This window comes from Strigops habroptila, chromosome 1 (genome assembly GCF_004027225.2).
Source record: "Strigops habroptila isolate Jane chromosome 1, bStrHab1.2.pri, whole genome shotgun sequence".
Classification (NCBI taxonomy): domain Eukaryota; kingdom Metazoa; phylum Chordata; class Aves; order Psittaciformes; family Psittacidae; genus Strigops; species Strigops habroptila.
In genome coordinates this window covers 123,424,049-123,436,414 of record NC_044277.2, presented here as the reverse complement: position 1 = coordinate 123,436,414, position 12,366 = coordinate 123,424,049, and the positions used below count along the sequence as shown (strand labels likewise).

General features: G+C 41.1%; 1 protein-coding gene across 7 annotated transcripts in view; it reads right to left on the bottom strand.

The window, feature by feature from the left end:
- The window catches only part of DYNC1I1 (dynein cytoplasmic 1 intermediate chain 1), a 190,660-nt gene that overhangs the window by 28,118 nt on the left and 150,176 nt on the right, over positions 1-12,366 (bottom strand). The window lies entirely within an intron of this gene.

Sequence of the window (12,366 nt, the reverse complement as noted above, 5' to 3'; positions counted from 1 at the left end):
TATATGCCTGTGCTAAAGCATTTTGCAGGTTTGAGGGCCAAATGAAGACTCAGCTTTTGAAGAGGCAGGGGTATTTCATAGGAAATTTCAAAGTGAATCTTTACAGCTGTGAGCTGGGAAATAGTATTTAGAGCAGGCCATGCAGATCCACAATGTCTGTCTATCTGCTGCATTGTGTATTTGCACTGGAAGCATCTAATTTATCAGTCATCTAAATGCTGGGGAATACATCAATCATCTAAATTCTGGGAAAATGGGCTTTGAACACAACAGTATACTGAAAGGGAAGGAAATCTGGTCAACTGCTAGGTGGGCTGGTATTTTTCTTATTCGTGGCAAATGTACTGTACATATAGCACTTTAACATTTAATGTCATGGGAGAAGTAAAAAAATTCCACAGAAGAGGACTATTAAGATATCAGTCAATCCAGGGCATATTTCGATCAGCATTTGCTTTTTGTCAACATATCAAAACTTGTTTTGATCTTAGAGTGTGACACTTTTTTAATACTCCTTTCAGTTCTACCAGTTTATCTTCCAATTCATGCCTGTACACCAAGGTGTTAGAAGGAAGGGCTAGGAGGTTTGGTTCTAGTCTGTATCTTGCTGTTCACATGCTGTATAGTCTCTGGTAAATAGCTTTAGCTGACGTGCCTCAGTTTCCCTGTTTGGAGCGCTGGTATTTGAGGTGAAAAGCATAGCAGATATGTAGCGTATATTGCCTTTACCATAACAATGGAAGTATTCAGATCGAAAGTCAGAGGGAAAATCTGGACAACAGGAATAACACGTCTGTTGAGAGAGATCTCTGACATGTAAGGAGTGACACACGAATGGAGATGAACAGGGAGTGGAGCACTGTAAGGAAGTAAGAAACTGCAGCCATGTGAGCAGCCTAACCAAAAGGCAAAATCAACTGCAGTGTGATTGGGAAAACCAGGCAGTGGTAGTGGAGATGAGCTGCAGCCTTCAAATTGCCCCCAGGATCTCTGTCCTCCCAGCCTGACTAGCCTCCAGTGGAGAAGAAAAAAAGTCTTTCCCATACTATGTCTTGTTGTCTTGCACTGTTTAAGTAGGGAAGAACCTAACCACTGCATCAGGTCAGGCTGGAGGTCCGTGTTGCTTAGCATCCTGTCTTAATAGTAAGAGTGAGTGGCCTTTCGTAAAAGCTGATATTTCATCCTGGTCTGATTTTGCCCACTTGAGAGCAGTTATGTTGATTTCATTGTGAAGGCTCTATTTGTAAGGTTAAGTGTGTATATAAATGTTTGCAGGACTTGTTTACTGTAAGCCTGTTAACTAAGGGCCTGGGCCTACAGATTCTTTTAATGTAAGGATTTATAACTAAGGATCGATACCACCCACTTTTAGAAAATGTTGAAATGTGGAACCCTGTAAAGGTCACTTTAAAGCAGTTTTAAATTACCAAAACTTCAAACTTACACAATCTATAACTAACATATGGCTATTATTATAAAACAACCGAAATGTAAACTCGATGAGCTTTCATTCTTAAACATCAACACACTCTGTTATTCAATAGAACTGAAGAAATAGTTTAAAGCAGTATCTGCAGACAAATTCAAATCTACTTATTACTGAAAAAAAAGAGAGTTTGGGGTGAAAATGTGGTCCTACTGAATCGATGGAGTTTTGCCATTGATTTCAACAGGACAGGATTTGAGCATTTAGTGGAAAAAGCCAATTCCAAGACACGTGGTTTTGTCTCATTCATTTAAGCATGTCTTCAAAATCTATTGTTCATCCTCAGTGTTTGTATACAGGCATTGTTTAAAAGAACAATGCAGAGTGAACATTTTAAATACCTGGGAGCTGTCTAGGAATTAGCACTTGTCTATGAATTAAGAAACTCACCTAAATAAATACTCCATATTTATATAAAAGAGGTCTTTTTTTCCACATATAAATTTGCCCAGTCAATTCCACTTCTTATTTGCATAGAAGAATTTTCTTTAATCCAGGAGGCGCCACACATAAAGTAGCTAATTATCCATATAGCTAATTATCCATATAAAGGAATGTATACATATTCACAGGTTTTAACTAGCATCTGACTTCTGAAAAGCCATGGAAAAAGCTATTGGCTTTGCCTCTTTCATGAAGGGAGTGTTTTACACGTTGGCACGATTTCTGTAGGTGTCAGCTCCGCTTAAAGGTACTTCCCTAGACTGTACCTTCCCCAGTACAGCTGTATGGTGACACTACATACTCTCTTCTCTCCCCCTCTTTCTTTCTACTCCATTGTCTGCCATTCCAAAAACAATAAACCAAACCTGTACTTCTGGCTCACACTGGATTAACAGCAGCCATGTGTGTTGTGCGGTATTATAAGTTGATTCAAGCTAATTTGATTTTTCTAGGTGTGCAGCAAATATGACAGATTAGTCCTTGGCATAGAAACTTTCCGAACAAGCTGATGTGTTTGTTTAGGCTCAAGCTCTGGCTCTTGGGCACTCAGAAAGAGCAGAGCCAGAGCAGTCCTGAGCAGAGTGGCTGCTCTTGTGTCTGGGACTTGAACAAACCAGGGAATAGGGGGTTGGAACTAGGTCCTTTCCAACCTAAACCATTCTATGATTCCATGATTCTATGAATTTGCCCCCTGTGGGACCAAATATTGTATAAATAGCCTTTTCATTAAAAAAAAAAACCCAAACTTACAAAATGGTGTCAAAGGGAGTCATCTCTTCTGGCATAGATAACACTTAGGGAAGTGAAACTCTTCTGTCTTTATTTAAAGCAAGTGTTACGGTGTCACACTGACCAGAGGGATACAAAAGAAACCAGAACAGTCCCCCATGGCTTGTGGGACTTCCACTCGGGTTAGGATCTGAGCTCTTTCACTGTTTTATAAACCCTAGGTGCTAGGCCCAGTCTTCTCCACCTTGAGAGAGACCTCTTACTACTTTGCTGAATCCAGGCTCTTCTTTTGCTTTCTGACCCTGCCAAGGGTTAGCCAGACCAACCCAAAAGATGCAGACAGTATCTGCAGAAACTAAAAGCTGTTGGGAATTTTGTGGCAAATACTGTCAAATCAGCTTTACTCTGGTCTTGACCTTTCCTTCTTCAGTCGTCTCCTTCCTGGGACACCAGGTGATAGCTCTTTGGGGTTACTTGCACACACCTTTTGTGCTGAGGAGTGTGTCCTCCACTGTGTATAAGGCTCTACTACTCTTGCAAGCCTTCACGTTCTCCATTTGTATGGAGTCAAAGAGGCCCTGGGTTTTATTCAGACTGATTGATCTCCATAGGATTTTTGCCAGTTCTGGACTACCATGTTTCTCCCAAATCTGTTTTCTAGTAGTTAAGGTAATTTAGGATAATCCAATAGTTCTTACTTTAATACTAATGAGACTTGACTTAGTTCAGATTATGCTTGCTTTTAAAAGCTACAGCAGTCCCAGGAAGTGTTATGAAATGCCATAAACCAGAGCTGCTAGTTACAGGTACACCTCTGATGGCTCACCAAAGCCTGCCTGCATTCTTCCTGAAGGGTATCATTATCCCACAGACCCCAATACTATACAGTTCACAACTTGTAGACTGCGCCACCTTTTCCAGGATTAGCCAGACCTTCAGCGGTGACAATGGGAAAGCAAAAGGGGGATGTTTATGCTCTTCAACTTTATCCAGACAGTGTCACTGCTTAACTGAGGTGCCCTAAATTGAGTTACACGAGTAACAGCTCCTTTAACTGTCTTGAAATTCCTTCTGTCAGTCAGATTCAGTGTTGAATCACAGATGAGCCTCTGGGGCTCAATGGACATTTCACTGGGCTATGACCTATGAACATGTTGTGCCATCTCACTGTCAGATGATTATTAGATCACTGAATCAAGTCTAAACTGCATTTCTGGGCGAGGGAAGAGGCTTCATTTTTAGATTCAGTAACAACATAGGGAAAGAAACGAGTGTGGAAATTATCCCTACACTCTTCACAACCTTGTTTTGCTTAAGTACTGTAGTTCTACTACACTGGTTTTTGGCATCCCAGAAGTTTCAGACTGTCAAGGCATAAAACTGTTCCCTCTTAGAAAAGATTGCTCTTGCAGAGATGCTGAAACTGTTGCCTCTCTTAATTGCCAATAATAAAAGAAAGTCCAATATTTTTGCATAAACATGTGGGAATTATTATAGATGGAGGAGGGGGCAAGGGTGAGACAGAAAGGAAAGGGGCTGTGAGAGCACACCAAGTCTGGAGATAACATGATGATTACATTTTTGTGGTTTCCTTCAAAGTCAAAGCGTCACGGGTGAGCATACGAGAAGGAAGCAAAGGAAAAAAGGTTTGATGGTGGGTACAGGCGGTTTTAATGAGAACTGTTCTCAATGTCCAATACTGCGATATGAAGGAAAAAAAACCAAAAAAAGAGGTTGGGAAGTCAGATATCACCTGACTTTTAGGAGCATCAGAAAGTCAAGCAGCAGAGCTGCTGGGGTCTGTGGAGATAGCCTGGAAGCTATACTGACAGGTGAACTGCTTATTTGGTTAATCCTCCTTAGCTATTTTAAGTCCTCTGCAGCGGTGCGACACATTCAGGCTGTGCTGCTAGACTTCAGCTGTTCTCTTCTGCCCTGCCTTTCCACTTACTCAATGGAAAAAGACCTTTCTATTTTCTGAGGGAAAAAAGCAGAAAGCATGGCATTTCTCTTCACCACTGCATATTAGCTGAGGAACTATTTTCAGGTTTGATATAAATGTGTATTACTTGATGTCTAAGGTAAATTTAAATGAATTACTGATATCTGCTTGCAATGGATGAACTTTACAAACATCAGAAAATGTTGAAACATCACATTACAATACAAGTAGGTTTTGAAACTCTACAAAACAGGCTTAAGAAAGATTTCATGAAGAAGCTAATGCAGACTGGGTTATAGTGAGGCACCAGGGAGGGCAGTGTTCCCAGCTTACTTTTCTCCCCAGTTCCTACTGGCATACTGGTGTTATGCTTGTTTCTGCATTTTAGATCATCCAGTTTCATCCCCAGTCTGGAGCCCCTCTTACTCCACACTTGCAAGAGTTTTGCCTACAGGTTTCCACTGCTTGAGGTTTAATACCTTCTGTTCCACTCGCCCACATCAAGGTGGATGGAGTGTGGATGGCAACAGTGGAGAAGCCTGTACAGGTATTTGCCATTTGTTCTGTATTTCCTCAGACTGCTGACTTCATCGTTAAATGTTAATCAAGTTTTCCACCTTTTATTTAAAACATGCTTTAAACAAGACAGCACTTTTTCCTGTGCTACTAACTATGCATTTCAGTCAGGAAATGTCTTTATTATAAATACTTCCATTTTCTTTTAGAATTTCTATCTACTTCTAAAGGTGGCTCAACATCTTCTTTTAAGAAGCTCAAAACACTATAAAGGTCTTATTGTCCCTGCCTAGCAAACTGATTCACAGTTTCTGTAGCTCATACTCCTGCCTTCATATTACTGTTTTCCTGTTGTTTTTTTTCTCCAGAGCAGAATTTGGGGAACTTGCTGAGAAATATGACCAATGTATGGTTTTCCTAGACTGATGGAATCAACAAATCCTGCTCAGAGGAAACACTGAACACAGTGAAACACTGAAGAAGGGCAGATTTGGTCTTTTACCTCCAGTTGTCACTCTATGTTTATATGCCATATAGGTGGGATCAGGAAGCAGGGCTGGAGAGTGAGTGGCATGTTTTGGAAGAAGCTGGATCACTGTGCTAAGTACTCTCCCGTTGTACAGGAGAGGCAGCAGCATGCACTCAGGTCCTGAACCTGAGTCCTGTTGCAGTCAGTGGAACTGGTCTTTTTGGGCCTCAAGTTGTTAGAAAGGTAGTTTAGCTCAAATTGTGAGGCAAGGAGGGAAGCAGAATAATGTAACTGTGGTTTCAGGGGATTGTTTCCCACTCCTGTGGTTCTGATGGAAACATTCAGTATGAGGTCCCTGAAAATTCAATTTTTCTTTTTAATGGAAAATGCTGCTTCATCACAGGGTACCCGGCCTGGCACTGCATGTGGACTTGGTGAATTACAAGGCTTTCGAGGGACTCTGCTGCTGCAGTTCCAGCTGCCAGGAAGCACAGGCAGGAGCATGGAGAACATAGAAGGACAGCTGACGCAGCCTGATGTTACAGCACCGTCTGCTGAACAGTCAAGATTAGTATTTGTAGCTGCTGCCACCAGGATGCCCACAGAGCTTTCATGGGTCAGCAAGCAATAATTTTGAGGCTAATTATTATTGAGGAGAACTCCATCTCGTAGGATTTTGGATACAGTTCCTTTTTTCTACTGATAACAAAAGTCTCTCACATAGCAGAGAAAGGACGGCTGCATGAAGCAGGTGGGAGAAAATTTCCATTAGTTCTGGGTTTTACATATTGATAGTTTTTCTGAAGTGTTTAACTATTACATGCAAGCCTGATCCTCCAGTGTAATTCTGCAACAGAACAGTCAGTGGGAGGTTTGCATTTTGATTTCAGGGGAAAAAGGAATGACAACTTTGTTTTGTACAGATTATATGAGCTCCTGAATATGAAATCCAATTCTGCTTTCCATGTGCAAATAAAGCTTTCAATGCTACAGCTGGATTTATGTTGAGGCTTTCTGAAATAGAGTTTAGCTCTCTGAGTTTTTCAGAACAGACTTGGTGCTTTAGATTACTTTTATTTTTATGTATGTGTGCCATTCTTCACAAAATGTTTCACAAAGCAGCCTGGTTCACATGAGTAAATGAAGTATGTTGGCCAGCTGAAGAATATTTTCGTATCACTTTCAAATATGGCTACACCAAAAACCAAAATCATGAGAAACATTTCATGTGAAGAACTTGGGGCTGATTTCGAGCCACCTGACTTCACTTCGGTTTTGCTTTTTAAAACTACCTAGAAAATACCATAATCTTCTTTTTTGTACAGCTGGATGAGAGCCAGACCTCTGGCTCCAGAGGTAAAGGGCAAAAACTGAAAAAATCCTGTCTGAACAGGCAACTCCACCCTCTTCGCCAAGTCAGCTTGGCCTTCTGACAGAAAGTGAGCTCTGAAGCAAATTCATTCATTGCCTTTTTTTTGGACAAAACTCAAAATTCTGAACTCACACCACAGAGAAACCATTTCCATGAAACCAGCACACTATTTTATCACCCTTTGTCTTTCCCTATAATCAGATAAAATTAGCATTTGGACAGTGATTAATTAGATTAATCATTTTAATTGCTTTTATCAAAGAGAAAAGCCTGCACTGGAAATACAGTGTTGTCAAAGGAAGGTGACTGCCTCATGAGTGGAGTCAAGAAGGAGCTCTGTGTTGTGATGCAGCAGCAAGGCGTAGCATCCTAGCCAGGTATGCAAAATAAGAGGAGTGAAATTGTCCTCTGAAACAGATGTTTGAGCACCACCAAAAGCAGTGGGAGGAAGGAGTAGTAAAGGACTCCACAGAGAGAAGATAATAGGGAAAACTGTCTGTATTTAGTCCACCTACTTGCAAAATAGACTGAAGTTTGGTCTCCCTCACAGTACGTTGTTTCTTTTTCTTCTCAATGCTATTTCTTATGTCTCCCTAAACTCTCCATGCCCTTTTGAGATCACCCACCATGGCACTAGAGACAGATGCAGGTTGCATCCAGATTCAGTGGGGTGGCAGGTGCAGAAAGCCAGAGGTCCTGACAGCACTATAGTGTGATTTAACATCTGGTTAGAACATACCCTGGCTTCCTTCTGCTTGTATCTTAGCTTTTGTGGCTGCAGGATCAAGGTACAGCTGTGTGTGTGGCATGGGATGAAGAGGCTGATTCCTTCCTGGCAGTGGTTTGGGGGAAGCCAGAACAAGAAGATAGATGCAGGAGCTCAGAAGTGCTGCTACATCTGCTGGTTTAGATATGACCTGAGGCTGTCCAGATGCAGGAAAGCCATCAAAAGCTGCAACAACTGATTATCTGCCAGACTTGGCCTCCTGCATTGTCAGTGGTGGGAAATAATGGTGGTACCTCCAGGAGATGTCAGATGTATGCATTACAGTTACTTCTCTCCCATAGCTGCATAAGAAACCAAAGTACAGAAGCCATAAATAATAAAGGATACAGGAGGATCCAACTTCATATGCAGTATGAGTCATCTAAAATGCTTCATGTGCGAATGTGAGAGGACTGAATATGACCCAAAGGATTTAAGAAAGTTTAGAAAATAATATTAAGAATTAACAGGTTTAAGACTGAAAATGGTGATACTTTCTAAATTTCATTAAGTCCAGCTCTCATCTACAGTTAAGTGTATGCAAGAGAGGGTACATTCTGCATTTCACCAGTCCATTTTGCTGTCAGAGACCTGTCTGATCCTGTTACAAACTGGAGAAGTAGGGCTGGCCCCAAGTGGACAAAACTGGTTTTCATCAGGAAGTGTCAGCATATTAAAATCAAAGCTTTACTCTGAGAAGATCCTACTTTCAGTGAAATCAGAGTTTTCTTAGGCACAAGATACAGCTCAGAGCAAAAGTGCAAGAATATCACTGCACTTCCTTCACTTAGAGAAGATGCATGTTCCAGTACCACTCAGGCAGACCTTTGCAGCGTGGCTTGGTGCCCAAACCACTGGCTTACAGGTTACTCTCATGGAGCTCCTACACTCTTCATATATAACTGCATATTTGCTGGAATAGCAACATCTTCCATAAGGCAGGAGAATGCTATATACAATTAACCACTAACATCAGTGTCTCTAATCTGTGAGCCACTGATCCACTCTGATCACTTGCCATGGGACTTCACTAAATCAAGTCATTGACTCCAGCATTTCCAATTACAGTTAATTTTCATGAGGCACAATTCACCAAGATTTTGTGATCATTCACTAGGTTTACTGTCCTTTTATCATGACTACATGTTTGGTTACATTTCTATTTGGATCTTTAACTTCAGGCAATGCTATCTATAACACAAGAGGCTCTCACTCACCCACTTAATGTGATTGAAATCATACTAGAAAAAATCTAAGCCAGTAACCAGATATCTTGCTACATGGTATTTGTAATGTAAAAATAGTAATTCTTAATCTTAAAAAAGTGACAACCTGACCCTGTTATTTTAGTAAACTTTAAAAATTGCTCATTTGTAAGTGCTTCTTTTCTTGGTGACTAATCCACACAATCACGCATTGCTCTGATTCATTCTGCAACACCATTTTCCTACACAGTAAATTTGGTCTGTCAATCAAGTTGATTCTATCTGATCCTATCAATCAACTTTTGGGGAAGGGGATAGGGGGTTAGAGGTACCTATCTTTAGCAACACCACCACGTGCTTCTTTGCATTGTTCTAGTGACAGCCTTCAGCTTGACCTCTGAGGAGACGGTGTTCAACCTCTAAACCAAATTAAAACCAGTGGAGTTTGAATCTCTCTTCTAGTCAGCTGCCTATCTGAGCATGACTTAGGCAAAGGTGCAAGAGAAAAGCAGTCATTAGCACCTCCCCTCAATGGAAGGATAGGAGATAAAGGAGACGTGAAGGATGAAAGACCTAACAAAATCGAGCTCTCAATCCAGACCTTTATTAACTCCCTGAGCAGCAAACAAGCCATCTTCTAGGCTTTAGCTGAAACTCACTTGTTTTGCTACGCTTCAGCAATTCCAATCTAGCTCCTGTCCCTTGACACAACATGTAAAAATTTGGTCTCCAAACAGCAATTGCTGTAATAATAACAATACTTACATTTCATTATTTAACCTCATGCTATTTGTTCATGAGGATTAGGGCTTAATTAATTAACAACACTTAGCATTTCCACTTAGCACTTTACCTCTTCAAAGCATCATACAGACAGTACCTTATTAAGGGCACAGCTCCACAGACGCTTCACATCAGGACTTCCCTTTGACAGCTCTGCATCCAAGACTTGCTCAAATGGCAGCATGAATTAAAGTTGAAAGCTCTGTTGCCTTCATCAGGAACCAGGTAATGCCCTGGCTATCAAGTGACTATCTTTGCAAATTCCTTTTCTTTTCCTGTTGCTTCTGGTTGCTTACTATTCACCCAGGGATCTAATTATTGGCTAATGTGATGGGTGATAATGTGAACCTTTTATTAGTGTTATCTACAAAACCTTCCTTCTTCCGTTAGTGAAAACCTTATTCTCAGTCACCTGGTTTAACTGCCTTTGGATAGAAACTGTGTTAACCACAAAAACAGATTATAAAATGTTGAGCCACAGTTTTAAGGGAGATGGTTCTTTCAATCCATCAGTCAAATGCCTGCTATGAAAGTACCTTTCTTGTAAGCACCCCAGGGTGCTGCACAACATCAGTAAGCAATATTAACACAGAGCTTTTATGGTTCACTTTACAATTGGACATTGACTCTGAACCTGGGAAACAGAAAGGAATTGAATTTCATGACCAAAGAGGATAATGTGCAAAGGATTAAGTAGGCAACACTGATAGAAGCAGGAAAGCAATAAGGCATTGAATGCAGATAGAAAGATTAAATTTGCAAATAAGAAACCAAAGGAATAAAACTATTCTCAGTAAACTCTCGTAAACCAGCAGTAGCACTTGATGCTTCATATTAATCCACTATATTTTTTCAGAGAATCAAACATGCTGATGGGTTTATTCAAAGCCCACTGATTGACTGGGCACTGACTATGGGAACTAAACAGAGAGACCCCCAAATATGCAATAGCTTCAGCCAAGAGAATTATCCAGACAGTATGGAAATAAACTTCTGTCAGAGTCAAATTGGAAGAAAAAGAAAACATTCATCACAGTTCAAGAACTTGTCTAGCGTCTCGGAGGATGTCTCCACAGTGCAGTGCCTGGCATTACAGCAGCCTGGGGCTGCTGCTGCTCAAACCTGCTCCAGAAGCAAGCAAGCAATCCAATACAGCAACACAGCTTACAGCTCTGAGTGGTGCTGTGGTGTGTCACGTGCACCTCACAGCTCACAGCAGCTAGGTCAAACAGCTTTCTCAGGAAGCCCCTCTTGCCAGATGAGCCACAGCTTGATAGATATTAGAAATTTAAATGGTTTGGTTCTTTGAAAACTGACTATATTGAGCAGAATCTGACCTAACCATTTTGGCACTGAATTATTCCACAAGGATAACTGTGCACTGCTAACTGCAGTGTCTTTGTGCCCCAAATATGCTGTGTTAGTGTTACTGCTAACTTCTAAAATCCCAGGAGTTCAAAATAAAAAACAGGCCTTATTATCCCTTAATATAATTTCATTTAAGTTGCAGATGGATGAGACCCTTATTGCCATACTCAACCTCAAGCTGGGGGTCAGATACTCACCCTAGATTTTTCTGGACATGTATGTTCGGAATTCAGTACCTGCCTTTCATCTTCCTTTTAGTCCCTACAAATTCTTTTCCCCTTACCTAGTTTCAGCTTCAATACTCCAATATTCCCTTGCCACCAGTTATGCCTGTCCAGGACTCCCTTATCTCAGACACCCATCAGCCTAGCCAGCCCCAGCCAGGTAACAACTAAGCTCTCCATCATTTGGTCATCCTGCAGCCCTCTCTGATATTTACCACCTTGGACCTATCCCAGACCCACTCCAGCCTGCCCATGACCACTCTTCTGAACCACTTCTGCACTGGTTAAAGCTGGGTCCACTGATGTGTATGGTTACATGTGAGTTAGGTAAATCATGTGCCTTTTTATAATGAGTTTCCTAAAATGACAAAGGCAAAACCACGAGCTGTAGTCACTGTTGATCAGGAAAAGATACCTGTTAATTAGCATTCACATTGGATCAAGCCATTAACAAATGCATTGTGAAGCTACTATGGAAGATGATTCAAGTTATTATCTAGATAACTGTGCTTCTGTTCCCAGCACAAGGCTGTCACATGAGCCCTTCTGATCACTTCTGTGTTTACATTTGTTGAGCATCTGTTCTAGCATCTCCAAGCCCTGATGTCTTGGAGGAACACATGCTGAGATACTTCCTGACTGGAGTGAGCTTCCAGTACTGGAAGCCTGTGGGTGCAGCTCAAGATGTGAACCAAAAGCAGGCATAAAAATATGGTTAAGACAAAAGCCTGGCATTTGGAAGTCAGTTCTCTACTCTGGTATCTGGCAAAAATAACTGTCTAGATGACTCATAATTAGAATTTTACCTCTCATTCTCCTGCTTTACTCAGCCCGTACAAAGAAACAGGTTGGTCTGTTTAATCTGTCACAAAGTTTCCACTCATGCTGTCATTACCCTATAATGTAATATAGGGTAATACAGTACTGTTCTATGACAGAAAGCTTCAGAGGACTGTGTATCCATTTCTGTTTTTCATAGTGCTCTCCCTGTAAAAGGTCACAGGAACACGTCCATAGAGCAGTCAGCAACAGATCCACGGTGGTCATGAATGTAAGTTCCAG